The sequence below is a fragment of the Pseudophryne corroboree genome, chromosome 5, assembly GCF_028390025.1.
Source record: "Pseudophryne corroboree isolate aPseCor3 chromosome 5, aPseCor3.hap2, whole genome shotgun sequence".
Taxonomy (NCBI): Eukaryota; Metazoa; Chordata; class Amphibia; order Anura; family Myobatrachidae; genus Pseudophryne; species Pseudophryne corroboree.
The window spans coordinates 563732816-563752929 of NC_086448.1; the positions used below are offsets into that span (position 1 = coordinate 563732816).

The following is a 20114-nucleotide window of genomic DNA, read 5'->3' on the forward strand; positions in this document are numbered from 1 at the left end:
TTTCTTATATAGCGCAACAACTTCCGTTGCGCTTTACAATTGTAAACAATGATAAAACAAAACTCAGTAATAACAGACAGTCATTGAGGGAGGAAGTTGTCCACCAGATGGCAAAGGTTCTCGGTGGGCTGCATGATATGGCCACAAAGCAATGATGATCAGGGTTCAGGAGGAAGGGAAAGTGGAGGATGAGAAGATTTGTGAGTATATGTGTGGACTTATACAGTGGGGATATAGTTGTATAGGAAATCTTATGAAGGTTATGTGAGTGGTTCTGGAATTTCCTAAGCTTTACTGAATAGGTGAGTTTTAGGGAACGCTTGAAGGTTTGGAGACTAGAGGCGAGTCTTAGTGTGTGTGTGTGTGGTAGGGCATTCCACAGAGTAGGTGCAGCCCGAAAGAAAGTCCTGCAGTCGTGCATGGGAGTGAGTAATGAGTGTGGATGAGAGGAGTAGATCTTGTGAAGAGGTCTGGTTGGGTAGATATTTTGAGATAAGAGATGTACATTGGTGTAGTTTGGTTATTGGCCTGGTGTGTGTGTAAAAGTATTTTATATTGAATATGGTTGAATACAGGTAACCAATGGAGGGACTGACAGAGTGGATCTGCAGATGATGAACGTCTAGTGAGGAAGATTAGCCTTGCAGCTGCATTCAGAATGGATTGTAGTGGTGAGAGTCTCTTCTTGGTAAGACCAGTAAGAAGGCTATTGCAATAATCAATGCGTGAGCTAATGAGAGCATAGGTTAGAGTTTTTGCAGTGTCTTGTGTAAGGTACAGATGAAACTCGGAAAATTAGAATATCATGCAAAAGTTCATTTATTTCAGTAATTCAACTTAAAAGGTGAAACTAATATATTATATAGACTCATTACATGCAAAGTGAGATATTTCAAGCCTTTTATTTGTAAAAATTTTTGAAGATTGTGGTTTACAGCTTAAAAAAAGAAAAAAAACATCCAAAATCTCAGAAAATTAGAATATTACATAAAATCAATAAAAAAGGATTTTAAATACAGAAATGTCAGCCCTCTGAAAAGTATAATCATGCATATGTACTCAGTACTTGGTTTGGGCCTCTCTTCATGAATTACTGCCTCAATGCGGCGTGGCATCGTGTCTATCAGCTTGCAGCACTGCTGAGGTGTTATGAAGGACCAGGATGCTTCAATAGCGGCCTTCAGCTCTTCTGCATTGTCCGGTCTCTCCTCTTTCTCTTGGCAATGCCCCATAGATTCTCTATGGGGTTCAGGTCAGGCGAGTTTGCTGGCCAATCCAGCACAGTAATCCCACAGTCATTGAACCAGGTATTGCGGCTGCGTTGACTCTGGACTTAATAAAGCACAGTGGACCCACACCAGCAGATGACATGGCTGCCCAAATCAACACAGACTGTGGAAACTTCACACTGGACTTCAAGCATCTTGGATTGTGTGCCTCTCCATTCTTCCTCCATACTCTGGGACCTTGGTTTCCAGTCTGTGTTGATTTAGGGAGTCAGGATTAGTTTACCAAGAGATGATGTATAGCTTGAGAAAAGCAGAGGACCTAAGACTGAGCCCTGTGGTACTCCAACTGAAAGAGTTTGTGAAGAGGAGGTAGATTCAGGGAAGCGGACACTGAAGGAGCGATTAAATAGGTAGGTTAGGAACCAAGAAAGGGATGTGTCTTAAAGACCTAGGGATTGTAGTGTTTGTATGAGAAGAGAGTGGTCAACAGTGTCAAAAGCAGCAGAGAGATCTAGAAGAGTAAGAAGTGAGTTATGGCATTTAGACTTTGCAGTGACCAGATCATGCAGTACTTTAGTCAGTGCTTTCTCTGGAGTGTTGGGAATGAAAGCCTGATTGAAGTGGGTCCAATAAATTGTGTGAGTTAAGAAAGTGTGTGAGGCAAGTCTCTCTCTCAAGTAGCTTAGAGAGGCAAGGGAGCTGAGAGATGGGACGGTAGTTTGAGAGAGAGTTAGGGTCAGAATTTTGTTTTTTTCAGAATGGGAGTACTCCCTGTATATTTTAACAGTGAAGGAAAGATACCAGTAGAGAGAGAGAGATTACAGATGTTAGTTACGTTAGGAGAAGCACATGAGACAGAGATTTACTTATTTGTGAAGGTATAGGATCAAGAAGAGAGGTAGTAGAGTAGCAGGATGAGAAGAGTGTTGACACTTCATCTTCATTTGTGGGATCACATAAAGAGAATGTGCCAGAGGGTTCAGGTAGGGAATTGAGCAGGTCACTGGCTGAGAAAAAGCCTACCATTTCATCTCTGATCTTATCAGTCTTGTCCATTCCGATAAGAGCGGTAGACAGTCTAGTATGTGAAAGTCACTTGGAATACAAGATTTACCCCACTGGCGTTTACCTTTTACGTTTTTGTAGGTGTCTTGTTAATTTAGAGTGCAACGGTTGATATCTAGGCCTACGTGGAGTGTGATGGTTAGCTGGAGCCACTTCATCAATTGCTATTTCTAGAGTCTGGTTCAGGTGTGATACAGCCATCTCAGAAGATGTGAATGCAGGAACAGGTGAAACCAGTTGTTGGAGTGAGGTGGACATTTCTTGAAAATGAATTGTGTTAATATTTCTGTGGGTTTCAGGAGGATTGGAGGATTTCAGTGACACAGAGTTTGAAGTAATGCAGGAGAGCATGCAGGTGATAAGGTTGTGATCTGAGAGGGAAAGGAATGTTAGAGAACTCAGAAACAGAGCATAGTCTGGTGCATACTAGGTCAAGGCAGTGGCCCTCCTGATAAGTAGAGGAGTTGGTCCATTGGGAGAGGCATGAGCAGATTTTGGACTATCAATATCAATATTGAAATCACCCGATGATGGCAGAGATGTCATAGGATAGGAAGTGAGGGAGCCAGGCAGAAAAATCTTATAGAAATTGGGTGAGTTGCCTAGGTGGGCGATGGATAACTGCGACATGCAGAGAGAGAGAGGAGTGTAAATACTGATTGAATGCACTTCAGATGACATAAATGTGAGTGATTGAACCTCTGGTAGAAATGTAAATGCGAAAGACTGGGATAATAATAATCCAACCCCTCATCCTTTACTGTTACCAGGCCTGGAGGTGTGTGTGAAGTGGAGACCACCATGTGACCGTACTGCAGGGGAGGCTGTGTCTAATTGTGTGAGCCATGTTTCTGTTAGAGCCAGCAGGTTGAAGTTGTTAGATATGAAGAGGTCATGAATGAATGTTACAGAGCATGCATTCCATAAGGCACATTTCAGTGGTTTGGAGGGTGCTGGGAAATGTGATGTTTATGAGGTTAGCTGGATTTTTATGTTGCTGTGAATCAGATGAATGTGAGTGTGGCAAGTGGTTGGGGATTTGGTGAAATGTCACCAACTAATAGAAGAGAGAGAAATAAATATAGTAGTAGGAGGTTTGTGAATGCTTTTTTTTATGGTGACAAGTTGTGGATGTTATTGAGAAAGTACAAAGATACGTAAAAAGCTCATGAGTGCTAATAAGAGGTGAATGGATAGTTGAAGCAGCAATGTGTACAGAGGGGTGGGTTGTAGGGAGAATGCGTTGGAGAGAATACTGGAGTGCAATTAAGTACAACAATTTGAGGTACATGGAGTGGTTGGGAAAAAAGTGTTTGGCCTAGAGTATAATGAATTTGTATTTTTTATTTTTATTTTTTTAGTTAAATATTCAAATACTTGTTTACTGGTGGTGTTCAGCTGTTCATTTACAAACAGTGTTATGAACAATTTGTATGTGAATGCATGTTGACCAGCACAGCTGATCCTAGATTGCATGTAATGAATACTATGGCTAATTAACACAGGCTACCAGTTATGCTGATGAAAAGGTGATAGATTACACTGTATTTGACTATGCAAACAACGGCACAATATACCTTCCCTAACTATGTGTTACTGAGTAATATTTGAAGCACAGTTATTAGCAATTGCATGCAAATTATAAGATTACAATTGTTGCCAAGCATAAATTGGTTGCATAGTGATCACAGCGTGAGGTTTGTAGAGTGATAGGTATATACATACATATATGCACCTCATATGTGTCTACTCTTCTGGAACCTTCCTGGTACTCGCCAACTCTCCATCATCCCGTTCACTTCTCCCGTGATGCAATTCTGGTATCGGATGGCCATGGATGTGGCTCTGTGCATACCACATCTTTCAGAATGACTTGAATGTGCCAAGCAGCATGAAGCTTTTTGTATAAAAGGGGTCTAGCAGGGAACGTTATCCCAGTGTTAACTATACTGGTGTATACATGCACTTGTTAAGGAATTTGAAAATACTATAAGCAGGTAAAAAGGAAAACTCAACTTTAGACACCCTGTGTCTCCTGGGATTCTGAGTATACACTCCTACCACCAAACAGTACAGAATATTGCTTTGTTAAGTTTTCCTGTTTGTGGAGAAGTTTTTCCTCCCAACTATCCTGGGTAGAATTGAAATGCACATGAGGAGAACGTCCTTCTCCATAGTGCAATTTAGTGTTTATTGCTACTCAGTGGTGCAAGTAGAAAAAATGTCTTACGGGTACTGTGTGCGCGCGCCTTCGTCGCGCGCGCCAAAAAATGGGTGTGACCAAATGCCACTTGGGGCGTGGCCAATGAAAATGGGGGCGTGATACACATATGGGGGAGGGGCAGATACACGTATGACCCCAATAGTGCCAGATACACGTTGCCCCACAGTGCCAGATATACATTGCCCCACAGTGCCAGATACACATTGACTAACAGTGCCAGATACACATTGTCCCACAGTGCCAGATACAGAAATGCCCCCAGAGTGCCAGATATACATTGCCTCGCAGTGCCAGATACACGTTGCCCCACAGTGCCAGATACACGTTGCCCCACAGTGCCAGATATACATTGCCCCACAGTGCCAGATATACATTGCCCCACAGTGCCAGATACACAAATGCTCCCACTGTGTCAGATATACATTGCCCCCCGTGCCAGATACAGAAATGCCCCTACAGTGCCAGATATGCCCCCAGTGCTAGATATCCCCCAGTGCCAGGTATACATGCCCCCCCAGTGCCAGATATCCCCCAGTGCCAGGTATACATGCCCCCCTGTGCCAGATATCCCCCAGTGCCAGGTATACATGCCCCCCTGTGCCAGATATCCCCCAGTGCCAGGTATACATGCCCCCCTGTGCCAGATATCCCCCAGTGCCAGGTATACATGCCCCCCTGTGCCAGATATCCCCCAGTGCCAGGTATATATGCCCCCCAGTGCCAGATATCCCCCAGTGCCAGATAGAAATGCCCCCCCAGTGCCAGATATCCCCCAGTGCCAGATAGAAATGCCCCCCCAGTGCCAGATATCCCCCAGTGCCAGGTATAACATGCCCCCCCTTCCCTGCTCACCGCTGCCGCTGGCCGCTGCCGTCCTGTGTGAGGGAAGGAGAGCGCAGCCTGTGCCTCTCCTTCCCCTCAGTCTCCGGCGGGTGTCTCACAGTTTAATTCAGCGCGATCCGTGAGCCAATCAGAGCTCGCACCGCGAGCTCTGATTGGCTCACGGATCGGCGCTGAATTAAACTATGACACCCGCCGGAGACTGAGGGGAAGGAGAGGCACAGGCTGCGCTCTCCTTCCCTCACATCAGCGGCGGTGCGAGTAGCGGCGGCCCGTCGGTGTGGGTACGGCGTACCCACGGCTAAATTCTTACGGGTACGCCGTACCCACCCGTACCCGCCCACTGCATCCACAGCATAGACTAGGGAAAATATGTAAAAAATGATCCCAGAATGACAATGATCAAAAGAGTATTATAACAATAAGCAGATATTTTTTCCATGGATGCCAAGTGCCAAATTTATTAATGAGCTGCTGATGAGAAGGAGGGTCAATACATTTCCATTGTCTATAGATTGTAAGCTTTTGAGCTTTTCTACCTCTAGGACTGTCTGTTATTACCCAGTTTTGTCTTATCACTGTTAGCAATTGTAAAGCGCAAATGGAATTTGCTGCACTATCTAAGAAACTTAATAAGTAAATACTAGGAATCAAACACCAAACCGCATTCAGAATATGCAAAGACCGCATCTCAGCATATTTGTTTAGGCCCTGTAGTGGGCAGCCAAAGGGGTCGATTCTATTCGGCAACTAATGAATAGCGCCGGGAATTAGCTCCCGACGCTATTCAATTCAGCAACTAGTTACGTCGGCGATGGCCCGTTCTCGCCGACAAAACAGGTTGAATTGTCGGGAGAACGGGCATTCTCCGACTTAACTCCCCGGCGCGAGGCTGATTCCCGACACAATCAGCCTCGCGCCGGCCGCGAGGCAGCACTTTTGTCGGGTTTCTCTTCTCATCCCCCGGGGATGAGAGAAGAATTCCCGACAATTGCAGGTAATTAGTTGCTGAATTGAATAGCGTCGGGAGCTAATTCCCGGCGCTATTCATTAGTTGCCGAATAGAATCGACCCCATAGAGAGAAGACCAAGGTGACTTCTCTAGCGGTACCTTAAGAACTTCTGATAAGAGGTGGACAACTTCATCCTGGCATTGGACTACCTCATTGTGCTGCTGTTAATAATAGATTAGACTGGACAGGTTTGAATGACTCTAGTAATCGCTTTTGCTACTTTGGCATAACTGTAAATAGGAGAAACTGTTTTGCCCAGACAGTTGAGTTTCATATGAGATGGAAAACAAAATCTGTTCATGGTTTATCATCATGTCTGAGCACTTACTGTTTTCCGTTGCTGGTTTATTTTTGGATAATTGAAGTCTTACATAAACAGTCCATTTTCCTGTCAGAATGCACTGTGGCTACTGCACTACATCTTGTGTGTAAATCTCCACATTCTTCTGCAGACTAGGGGCCTCATGTCACATTCTTGTTGAAATGTTTGCTCTGTTTTTTTTTTTTATTACTTTTCATCTTTTTGGAAAATAAATAGAAATTGCAATATATATTATTCAGAGCTTTACTCTGATCTCTTGCAGTATCTAGCATTCCAATCGTGTCTAGTTTTACAAGAAGAAAAGAGTGTGCAAGTGGTGACTAAATCCTGCATAGCTTACTGATAAATATTTGGTATTTCACTTGGGATGACACAGTTTTGAGCTTATGATCCGGGAAGTACCTCTTAGAAGCACATTCATTTCAGTGCAGTTTGTAATCTATTCACGTTGCAGAGGAGGTCGATGAGTGTAATACAATGAAGTAGGAGTAGCCTGGGATCCATTCAGCCATAAAGTGTTGATTAGATCAGAGTTGCCTAATCCCACTATCTATAGGTATGAAGTGGTTGTGTCCAATTTTTTTGTTCAGATTCCTTTTTATGTGGTCATTCATAGCAGGACAGTCCTCTCATTTTGTATATCTCTCCGCCCCCCCTCCCCAAACCCCACCACCCATGCATTTTTGTTTATGGGATCAAACATCAGGTCACATCTGCTGTGATTTTTTTCTTTCCCTTCAGGTAGAGGGAAGCTGATCTCACCAGAGATGATACAGTCCACTGTGCTTATCATTCACCACAGCACTGCCTGGCTTTCTTATCTACAGTGGAGATGAGTCCCAGCTTCAGCAATCTGACTGGAGGAATGTGCTCACCATGTTGTTTCCCTGCTTATATTCACTCCATCTTATCAGACCAGGCCAAGTCTGGTGATCTTTAGGGATATGTACAAGATTTAATTTATATTGACCCTATCCAGCCATGCATGAGTGAACTTGTGAAATGTGTGTCTTTCTTTATTATTAACCCTATGGGTCACTGCTCTTTAAGCTCCAGAGGGTGCACTTAATGTGGGACTTATTGCGCTGGATAACTCATAGCTTCCGACATTTAGGGCCGTATTCAATAGCTGTCGGAAGCTGCCGTCTTGTCGGAAAGACTGCAGCTTTCGACAGATTTCTGCCAGAAGGGGTTCAGACCTATTCAATAGGGGCAGTTCTTTTCCGACAAGTCGGAAAACACGTGGATCTGCGGAATAGCCGCCGAACAGCTTGCTTCTGTCGGAAACAGGGCCAAATCCGACAGGTTTTGGCCCCCTTTCCAACAATCTCAATCACTTTAAAAAAAAGTCGGATTGAGCAGGGCATCCCCCTGGCCAGGATCCTCACTCCTGGCAGCGTCCCCCCCCCCCCCCACCCCAGACATCTCCCGCTGACAGCGCAACCCCCGCCCCCCCAGACATCAAGGTCCCGGCGCTGCCAGCTTCCCCCCCCCGCGCCGCAGAGATCACCCGCAGCAGCCGCTGCCCTCCCCACAGCAGCCATTTCTGATCGCTGCCAGCACCCCCCCTCCTCCCCGCAGCAGACATTTCCAGCCACTGACAGCTCCCCCGCTGACTGGGAACGGCCATATACGAGAGTCGGATTTGGCCGTCCTTGAATAGGGGGTGTCGGATCCATTCCGACAAATGCATGTCGGAATGGATCCAAATCTTATTGAATATACCCCTTAGTGTGGAATCTAGGGGTTAACGTGCGTTTACTTGTGGGTTTACTACATGGGGAAATTGACTAATAATGGAATACAGAATCAGATCAGAAATTGACTAATAATGGAATACAGAATCAGATCAGACATTTTTATTGGCCAAGAACATCTTCGTATACACGGAATTTATCTTCGGTTAACTGCATGCCAGAAAGCTCACATAAACAAACCTCTTACATTACCGGTCGCAATGCATAAAAAATGTACAATCAATAGTCCTTTAAACAAATATCCTATTTATAAAAGTATATTATTGTAAAACTAGGCAGACCCTTTTTTCAAGTGTTCAACAAACGAATTGCCTGTGGAAAAAACTGTTTTGCTGTCTAGTGGTTTTTACAGGCAGTGCTCTATAGCGCCTGCCTGACGGAAGCATTGAAACTGGGAACAACCAGGATGCGACTGATCCCTTCCAATGTGAATTGCCCATATCTTCACCCTAGACCAATATAACTCATGAGCAGATGGAAGATTTGCCCCAGTAATCCTTTCTGCTGTTTTCACAACCCTTCGTAGCCTAAGCCTATCATGTTCTGTTGCTGAACCATACCATACTATAACCGAGGAACAGAATACAGACTCGATTATAGCAGAATAAAAAAGGATCAGCAACTCTCAAGGGAGGTTAAACTTTTTGAGCTGGCACAAAAAGTATAATCTGCTGAGCTCTTTTAACAATGGCACCAATATTGGGTCCCCACTTTAAGATTTCGTGCAATTGTAGACCCCAAAAACTTGAGATGACAATAACCACAACAATCACAAGTGGGGGCATGGAAACTGAACACCTTCTAAAATCCACAACCCTCTTTACTGGTTTAAGAGGGTTTAACTCCAGGTTGTTCCTGCAGCACCACCGTGCCAGCTAGTCCACCTCTCTTCTATATGCTGACTCATCCCCATCCTCCATCAAACCAATGACAGTGGTGTCATTTTCAAAAATGTCATGGATTGCTCACCAGCAACACAGTCATTGGTATACAGAGAGAAGAGCATAGTCGAAAAGACACACCCTTGAGGAGCCCCTGTACTGGTCCTACGAATGCACGAGGTAACCTCTCTTGCTTTCACCTACTGTTTCCTGCCTGTCAGGAAATCCACAATCCATTTGCAGGTAGATACAGAAATCGTATTAGATGACGAACTAAAGTCAACGAACAGGACCCTCGCATAAGTACCAGGCAGGTCAGCATGTTGTAAAATATGATGCAGCCCCATATTGACAGCATCCTCACTTGACCTATTTGCCTTTAGGACCTACCGTCACTTTCAAGTGGTTCAGCACTAAATGTTTAAATGTTTTCATGACCACAGATGTAAGGGCAATTGATCTGTAGTCATTTGAACTCGAGATGGCAGACTACTTGGGTACAGGAACAATAGTGGAACACTTAAAACAGGAAGTGTTCCACTATTGTTCCTGTACTCAAGAAGTCTGCCATCTCAAGTTTAAATAACTACAGACCAATTGCCCTTACAGTACGGTAGCTCCAGGCGTTAAAGCTGGAGCTTTTCCCACGTAAACACTGTGGATAATTGAATCTGCCCCGTAAATTCAGTAGATTATTTCATGTCACATTATGTAATTGGTATAGTGATTAGCATTTCTGCCTTACAACACTGGGGTTATTAGCTTTGATTGCAGCTGTAGTTCTATCTGTGTGGTATTTGTATGTTATCGCTGTATTTGCATGGGTTTTCTCCCGATGGTATGCGTGCAACTCAGAAGGTGGGGGACTGCGCATGCACATGGCTGTCCCTGCGTCTGCCCTCTAAGCCACAGGCTGTTTGGGGGCGGGAAGGGAGTGTCGCTGGTAGTGCTGAGGTCAGTGTCTGAGTCTTTTGATGCAGATTTACTGTCCTCTGTGCAGGTGTGAGACGGCCATTCTCCATATCCTGAGGGTTACTCAGATGGCCGATGTTCTCTCAAGTTCATTGAATGCAGCAGCGGGTCACACAAGCATGCAGGAAGCATTTACAAGTCTCTTCCTGCAGCATTAGTATATTTGCACACAGCAGCTACGTCCACTTTGTCCACCTCTAAATCACCCCTTTAATCTCCAGTGGGACAGAGACTGATATGAATGATTCCGTATTCTCTATAAGAGCTCTGAAATAGTTGTGCTGTACAAATGAACAGTAATACATCCTGTTTTTCACTATTAATCACAATAAACTACTGATCCTCATGTAGCTGGTTCTTTGTGCTTGCATTCTCCCTGTTCTAGAAAGGGGTTTGTGGGAGCCGCACCGGTCTAACAACAATTTTTGTACGAAAAGCAATCTGAGTAATGTCCTCTGAGAAACTGAAATTTATGTTATAGAATTGCTTCAGATTAAGGTAACTGTGCATATAGAAAGATAGTATGTCTTTTAAGGAGCACTAAATATAGTTACCATTCAGTGGTGCTCCCATGAGTCAGAAATATATTGAGAAAAAGTACCAAATAAGAGAAATGGAAAAAGAAGTAGACTCTTGTTTGGGAGCACTCTAACTCAGAGGAACTAGGTTGTATACTTGTTTTAAAATGGTAAAATCATGATTTTAATAGATTCTTGTTAAAAATATATAGAATTATCGGAGTTCAAAGCTTATTCTATGTGATTCAAGACTATTGTGCAAAAAATATCTATATCAATTTAGTAAATAATTAGCGAAAATTGCTATAATATAATGTAAGCCGGAAAAGCTTTAGAATTCACAAAAAAGGGGGGGGGGGAAGAAACACCTACTAGTCTCAATGGTGTCTGTCAAGTGAATATATGACCATCATTCATACTGCAAAAATCCCAAATGGAAAAAGTAGTTGCAGGGAATTAAATCATAGGTCATATGAATCCGAGTACCCATCTGTGACTTAGAATTGGGCAGCAAAATTTATTTGCAGTACCAGGATGTTCCAAGGTGGTCTCCCATCCGAGTACTGGTCCGGCCCTCCACTGCTTAGCTTCCAAGATCGGAAGAGATTGGGCATCTCCAGTGGGGTATGTCCGCAATTTCTTAAGCTAGCCCTTTCATTTGTCACTTTATATTGGAAATGGAATCGTTCATATTTTCAACAAGAAAAATGAAAGAAGGACAGACACACATGTGAACGGCAGGCTCAAAAAGTGCAGATTGGATATGACAATTGTATGGCAAACAAGTATCAAGGCCATAAATATCCAATCAAAGTGAATCCTTCCTTATTTGTATTGTACTATACACCAGTCAATTGTATATAGATAACAAAATCATTCTTGGTTGTGCTGTCTAAATAAGACAGTAATAAGCATAAATGAATCACCAAGAAAGAATAGGGGAATTACTACAAAGAATCCTTTATAATCAGTGGGTTAGTATCTGTGTTTTTCTCACAACCAAAGATCCACCATTGGTATACAAAATCTCTGAAATAAACAAAAATGAGAACAAATATTGTAGTATCAGGGTATTCCAAAGTGGTCTCATCCAAGTACCAAACCTGTCCACCGCTATATAGCATAAATGCTCAGATGCAATTAAGCACCATTCGTGGAATACATCTGCAATTAGATGCTTGTCACTGATTGGTATGGTCACCTTCAATCATAGTTTTTGGAAAAAGCATATGTTAGAAGGGCAAATAATAATTAGATGAGTATACCATATATGTGTACCTATGCAGGGTATGCAGTTGGTTAATTACCACAGCATTTAGCATATTACCCTGCAAAAGAGTATATGGTCAGAACACAGCAGGTGTAAGCTTGTAAGGCAAAACCATCAAACACATATTGATCCAAGCCTAAAAGACTTGGTAATGTAAGAATAATATTACCACTAACCAGTAATGTAGCAGAGAGCTTATTTGCTAATCACCCTAGATAAAGATTGTTAAATAAATAAAACATGGCAGGTGCTATTGTACCAGACACTTGGTTCATTTCATACAATACCAAAATGTAGACTTTGATATCCCAGGTTTTCTCGTGCAGGCAGTGGGAATGTGAACAGCGGGATAGGTGCAGCTGATCCCCGCTGCTCCTGCCCGAAATCGAGCTCCAGCGGATGGGGGGAATATCGCTGCGTCCCGCCGTATTTCCCCGCTAGCGAGTTCCAGACACTAGGGGATAGTTTGTGTGAGTATCCACCTCACTTGTGCCCGTAGACGAGCTCCGGCGGGTGGGGGTAGCCGCTAACTTCCGCGGCTTGTATGGTTGCCTGGTAACAGGCTGTGATGGTCCGGCTTCCAGGTCACGTGTGCGCACCACGTGACCATAAGGGTCCTGACGTACGTTTCGCTGGTAGGCTTGATCACAGGACGTCCTGTGATCAAGCCTACCAGCGAAACGTACGTCAGGACCCTTATGGTCACGTGGTGCGCACACGTGACCTGGAAGCCGGACCATCACAGCCTGTTACCAGGCAACCATACAAGCCGCGGAAGTTAGCGGCTACCCCCACCCGCCGGAGCTCATCTACGGGCACAAGTGAGGTGGATACTCACACAAACTATCCCCTAGTGTCTGGAACTCGCTAGCGGGGAAATACGGCGGGACGCAGCGATATTCCCCCCATCCGCTGGAGCTCGATTTCGGGCAGGAGCAGCGGGGATCAGCTGCACCTATCCCGCTGTTCACATTCCCACTGCCTGCACGAGAAAACCTGGGATATCAAAGTCTACATTTTGGTATTGTATGAAATGAACCAAGTGTCTGGTACAATAGCACCTGCCATGTTTTATTTATTTAACAATCTTTATCTAGGGTGATTAGCAAATAAGCTCTCTGCTACATTACTGGTTAGTGGTAATATTATTCTTACATTACCAAGTCTTTTAGGCTTGGATCAATATGTGTTTGATGGTTTTGCCTTACAAGCTTACACCTGCTGTGTTCTGACCATATACTCTTTTGCAGGGTAATATGCTAAATGCTGTGGTAATTAACCAACTGCATACCCTGCATAGGTACACATATATGGTATACTCATCTAATTATTATTTGCCCTTCTAACATATGCTTTTTCCAAAAACTATGATTGAAGGTGACCATACCAATCAGTGACAAGCATCTAATTGCAGATGTATTCCACGAATGGTGCTTAATTGCATCTGAGCATTTATGCTATATAGCGGTGGACAGGTTTGGTACTTGGATGAGACCACTTTGGAATACCCTGATACTACAATATTTGTTCTCATTTTTGTTTATTTCAGAGATTTTGTATACCAATGGTGGATCTTTGGTTGTGAGAAAAACACAGATACTAACCCACTGATTATAAAGGATTCTTTGTAGTAATTCCCCTATTCTTTCTTGGTGATTCATTTATGCTTATTACTGTCTTATTTAGACAGCACAACCAAGAATGATTTTGTTATCTATATACAATTGACTGGTGTATAGTACAATACAAATAAGGAAGGATTCACTTTGATTGGATATTTATGGCCTTGATACTTGTTTGCCATACAATTGTCATATCCAATCTGCACTTTTTGAGCCTGCCGTTCACATGTGTGTCTGTCCTTCTTTCATTTTTCTTGTTGAAAATATGAACGATTCCATTTCCAATATAAAGTGACAAATGAAAGGGCTAGCTTAAGAAATTGCGGACATACCCCACTGGAGATGCCCAATCTCTTCCGATCTTGGAAGCTAAGCAGTGGAGGGCCGGACCAGTACTCGGATGGGAGACCACCTTGGAACATCCTGGTACTGCAAATAAATTTTGCTGCCCAATTCTAAGTCACAGATGGGTACTCGGATTCATATGACCTATGATTTAATTCCCTGCAACTACTTTTTCCATTTGGGATTTTTGCAGTATGAATGATGGTCATATATTCACTTGACAGACACCATTGAGACTAGTAGGTGTTTCTTCCCCCCCCCCCCCTTTTTTGTGAATTCTAAAGCTTTTCCGGCTTACATTATATTATAGCAATTTTCGCTAATTATTTACTAAATTGATATAGATATTTTTTGCACAATAGTCTTGAATCACATAGAATAAGCTTTGAACTCCGATAATTCTATATATTTTTAACAAGAATCTATTAAAATCATGATTTTACCATTTTAAAACATGTATACAACCTAGTTCCTCTGAGTTAGAGTGCTCCCAAACAAGAGTCTACTTCTTTTTCCATTTCTCTTATTTGGTACTTATTCTCCCTGTTCTGTACTTTTCTGCAGATGCTTTACCTTTTTACACAAAGTAAGCACACCTTGCCATGCTAAATACATATGTGCAGCTTTAAAACTGTATTGCTAACTGTGTTACATTAATAACTAAAAGTGTGAACATGAGTGGATTGCTCAGACTTACAGACAGGCTTTAGTCTGTGTAATATAAGGCAGCCATGGAAGTCATGTACAGTGTGAAGCAGGCTCTGTGCATTAGCTCACATAGGGAAATCTGTAGCAGTGAACTGAGAAGCTGACCTATACTATACTATTAACACTTCACCCTTTAGCTCAGGTTTCATCCTGTTGATCCTGTTCCCCTTGTCCTTGAAACATTCAACTCTTATTTTCTGTTGTGTAATATCTTTAAGAAAATGAATACCTGGAGTAACTTGAAGGAGGCTATCACTGTATGGCTGCTGTAAGCTTGAGCCCCGTTGAACAAGACCATTTTAGCAGGAAACCGCTAGAGTTCCCTCCCCCACAGTCATTAAATAAATTGTTGGAACATCTGTACTAGTGTTCATCCTTGGATAGTCCCCTCAGGCATATTTTATTATTCATACTCCCTCCCCCTCACCTGCCCGAAGAATGCTGGGAGCTTACTGGTGTCTGTTTTTATTGAAGAAGAAGAAATGTAACCACTCCAGAAAATATTTTTGTTTGAAAAAGTTAAAATGTGTTTTGTTGATTTAATTTATACATGTGTATCAGGCAGCACCTGCCTTTTATTATAGGTTTAGCACACCCACAAGGAAGTCCTAGTTCTAATCCTAAATTAATTACTTGGAACTTTTAAGTCAGAGTGGTCTTTAGGTTTGTTTTTGTTGAAACTCTTCTCTCCCTAAGGGCTTAGAAACCAAGACAATCTGAAGGCAGACACTTCCAGCCACAAGTGACCTTTTCAGTGTTTAGTTGCTCTCTCTTGCTGTGGAGCGTTTATATTAAATGTTTCCTATTTTGTTGAGTACTCAGTCCCAGGTAGACATTAATAAATTCAAGTATTTCCTTGTTCATAGTCCCCATGAGCTTACCTAAAACGCACATTATTATTAGGGCATTCCAATAAGGGCAAAAAATAAATTGTCAAAATGGAGGAAAGTGGAAAAATTGTTAAATTAAAGTTCTTTGATTTCTATTGGGAGAAAAGTGCTATATAAATAACATTATTACTATTGTAACAGGCAAGATGTTTGGCGGGGAGATCAGTGATCGGTGTCTGTACTTTTAGGGCTAGGGAGAGCGTTGACCGCACTGAATGGCTGTTCACACTGCTGTCAGTGCTGTATGTTTTGCTAATGTTTGCCTATTTATAATACAAGTGCTTATGGCTTGCTTGGCAAGCTTAATGTCCTATGATTACTGTCAAATATTCATTGAAACAATGCTCAGCACTATGGAGAGAACTCTTTGTGGGCAACTTGTAAGTAAACCATTCCAGTTCATCAGAGTCCACTTCTGAGGAAATCCATTCACATGGATTCACAGACCCACTGGATTATTTGTTAAGCGTTCATGTAGCTGAGCATCTTTAGACGAGCTTGTATGACACACATGACATAGCACTGTGCATTGTTGCAGGGGCAGATTTAAGGATGATGGCACCCCTAAACCCAACAGTAACCCCCCCCCTCCTTCCCGCCTCATTTAATTGATTAGTTATAAGCCCTCATTTGATGATAGCCAATTTAATATATAAAATAAAAAAGCACTACCTATGGATTTTTTATATATTATATATACATATTTGCTAAGTAGGACAGCTGACAGGGGCAGTATGTGCAGGTCTTACCCATTTACACTGTATTGAAGATGGCGTATGGTATAGTGCAGTGGTTACTGGTACATTTTGGGTTGACAGAAACAACACAAGCATCCAGGTGCCACCCTAGGCACGTGTCAAACGGGAAATTCGCCACTGTATTGTCGGCTGTTTGCGGTCCGTTAAAGATCCATTATTAAACAGAAAATGGATCGAAATAGCATAGTTTTGTGTTTCTGTACACTTTTACTAACTGTATTCTCCACAAACCAAACGTTCATGAGCCTCTGTGTGTTCTAGGACATCGCCCAAGCTAGCTTTAAAAATTATTTTTTTTAAAAAGAGCGATTAAGTACCAACCAACCAGCTTCTGTCATTTTACAGGCAGTGCTCTCTCTACTTTCTCTCCATAACTTGATAAATCTCCCCCCCCCCCCCCGATATGTCTGTTCAAAACCACAAGGCACCTTTTTAGTTTATGCCAAACAATTCTATGTCCTTACCAGATGCTGAATTGTTTTATATCTTATATATAAAATTTATTGGTACATTTGTTTATGTCCAGTTATGCATTTGGATACTGGCCAGGTTCTAGGGGGGGGTTTGGTTCCCGGTCATTGGTGTACGCCAAACAGAACTTAGCCACAGGGATCCTGTTCTGGTCCTTCCACTAGATGGATTTGAATGAAAACTTTAATGAACTGTAATAACTGACAGTTATTTTTGTTAATGGATTTATGGTTATTTCTGACAGAAATGGAGGTGGGAAGAAAAAAAAATGTTGTACCCAAAAGCCTTGGAATAGCAACATTGATAGCAGAAGGAAGACTTTTAATCCACCTCAAAAGGAAAAAGTGATTATAAAACTGAACTGAAGGAAAGCAGGGCATTGGGGCTAAAGGTGACCCCCCCCCCCCCCCCCCCCTTTCCCGAAAATAAATTAATAAAAAAGTCCCTGGGCAGCCACCTCAGAGCTGCTAATTATTTTTTAAATAGTGACCGTTACATCCAACTCATCTATAACTTAACTTGAAGATTTAAACCTGGGCAACGATGGGTACATAAGCTAGTTTATTATGTATTCAGAATCTCGTGCGCAGACACAGACATTGCAGAACTGTATCTGTCTGTATAATAACCTTGAAAGGTACTGTGTAATAATTCTGATACTGTAGCAATGATATGGGGATATTAAAATTAAGGACAGGGAATAGAGCAACAAAACGGTTTCAAGAACAACTGCTGAATGTACTAGGATAAGTATCAAGAAATACAGGACCTCTATCCTTTCTGTATTATGATACCAATCCCACTTTTACAGTCTCACCTTTATCAGCTACTGTGATTGTTTCAAGCCACTTGTCAGTCTGACTGCTTTCTTTACTAACTTTACCTGTGAGCCTCTATTATTTGTTTACTGTAGCATTTACTGTATACTTTACTATGAGCTACACATACTGTACATGACTGATATTAGACTGATGTTAAACCCCACAATAAAATGCCATAGTTAAAAGTTGCTCTCCGGGAGATGCATGGAGAGGAGAGGCACGTGGTAGGTGACTGGGGCAGGGCCAGACGAATGGCCTTATAAGACCCCATCCCCCATAGGAAAAATGATGGTACTGGACAATATTTGCTAGTGGCCGGAGCTTAAATGACACGATTAGCATATGTCACATCATTACGCCCCACCAACTCCACCTGGTCTGCGTTTTCTCCCTATTTATCTCCCCATTCTACCCACTTCACTAGGAAGTTGGCAGAATGCTGGAGGGGGTGCCCACTCTTCCGGGGATGCGGAGGACTACCCGAAAAACCAGGTATCTCCTGCAGGCTCCGGGAAAGTAGGCAAGTATCATCCCTTTTTATAGTGTGGCCAACTGAGCCTGTCGCAGCTTGCTGCTGGTGCCGCTTGTGTAGGGCAACCCAAGGCTGCTGGCCCTCTGCCTTACTGGTATCGAGACCAGACTGTAGTACTTGTGCTGCTTGCTAATTTTAGCGACATGATAACTGCACTATTTATTTGCTTATTTTAAAATAATTGTATTTCTTACGGGATATGGTCATTAGGTCGACCACACTTAGGTCAACCACTATTGGTCGACATGGAAAAAGGTTGTCATGCATTTTTCACATTTTTTTAACTTTTTCATACTTCACAATCCACGTGGACTACGACTGGGAATAGTAACCTGTGCCGAGCGCAGCGAGGCACCTTGCCCGAAGCATGGTGAGCGGACATTGTGCACTAATTGCGGTTCTCCGTCACTTTATGATGAAAACGACACACACAAAAAGTAAAAACAAACAAACCTCATGTCGACCTAATGACTGTCGACCTAGCCATTGTCGACCAATAGTGGTTGGTTGACCTAATGCTGTTTACCTAATGCATGTTGACCCCATGACCCATACCCTTTCCTACAGCAGCAGGAAGTATATTTGCAGCAACCCATTGGGGCTCCAAAATGATGAACTTTCTGTAAGGTACTATACGTATATCCTACTATACTGATATTACGCACAGTGCGGCAAAGCAAATTTTTGTACATTCAGTGGAATCTACAAGATCCATTGGGATTTTATTATGTATCTATACCTTTTTGTATTATACGCCGTCATCAGAAATCCTGTATCTTACAGGGGAGGCAGTCCCTCTAATTGCTTTATGAGTGTGGGTTTTTGGTTAAGGAGGCAAGTGCTGATCGAACAAGCATCATATTGTTTCTGTAAGGCGGAAGTCCAGTGTCTTTTGCCAGTACATATTTTGGCAGAAACTTGAGCCGAGTAAGCATTACCACGTGTTTAGTGAGGGATAGAGCATGTGGCTTATATCAGATGCAGAGCATATTACTTACTAGATACTGCAAAGTTATGAAGTCCTAAAAAATCTTTATCAGAATTTCTGAACTTGGTTTCTATCACATACTGGATCTTTGTTATTAGAGCGCAAACTTTTGTAAGTATTGTACAATATGTTTATAACAAATAACTACATGAGTCGGAGAGCTATTCATTAAATGTTCCGTTGTCTCTATTTAACGGTTTGTGCATATGGTTACACTTCCTAATTCTTTCCATGTAAATTGTTTGGCACAGGAGCAGGAGAGTGATAAATTGCATGGAGATAAAGTACCAGTCAATCATCTCCTAACTGCCACGTCACAGGCTGTGTTTGACAACTGACAGATATGAGCGGATTCGCTGGTACTTTATCACTGTGCAATTTGTCACTCTCCAAGGCTTCATAAATCTGGGCCTATATCATTTTATATTATATATACAAATACCTCCATTTACTGTAGTGCAATTTTGGCCCTCAACATACAATGGGAATCGCTATTTTTTTTAAATATATTACAAACTAATTTATTTAAACAGTTGGTAAAAACTGTAGGTTTTTAATTAAAAGAAGAAATATATGTACTCCTGATTTAGGCTTTTCATTTTTTTTGTATTATAAATGTACCACTATGTTTTAATGAGTTGACCAATACAATAAAATTATACACTACTTTACATGGGGCGAAGATGCCCTGTGGCCTGAATCGGACAGCCATATTAGTTCTAGATGTTGGTGGACTAGGCTCATATATAGCACTCTATGGAAGCTTTTCTATAGAGTTCTGTTGAAGTGCTAGGGACAGCTTCCCAATCAGAGCAGTTGTGACCAGTTATTTATTTAGAGCAGGGGTGGGGAACCTCCGGCCCGCGGGCCGTATAAGGCCCGCGAAGC

The 20114-nt window shown here is 42.4% G+C and overlaps 1 protein-coding gene and 2 pseudogenes across 2 annotated transcripts in view; 2 read left to right on the forward strand and 1 right to left on the reverse strand.

The window, feature by feature from the left end:
• Positions 1 to 20114, forward strand: part of PARD6G (par-6 family cell polarity regulator gamma) — a 208436-nt gene that overhangs the window by 157577 nt on the left and 30745 nt on the right. The window lies entirely within an intron of this gene.
• Positions 11340 to 11459, reverse strand: LOC134931516 (5S ribosomal RNA; annotated as a pseudogene).
• On the forward strand, positions 14032 to 14151 carry LOC134931517 (5S ribosomal RNA; annotated as a pseudogene).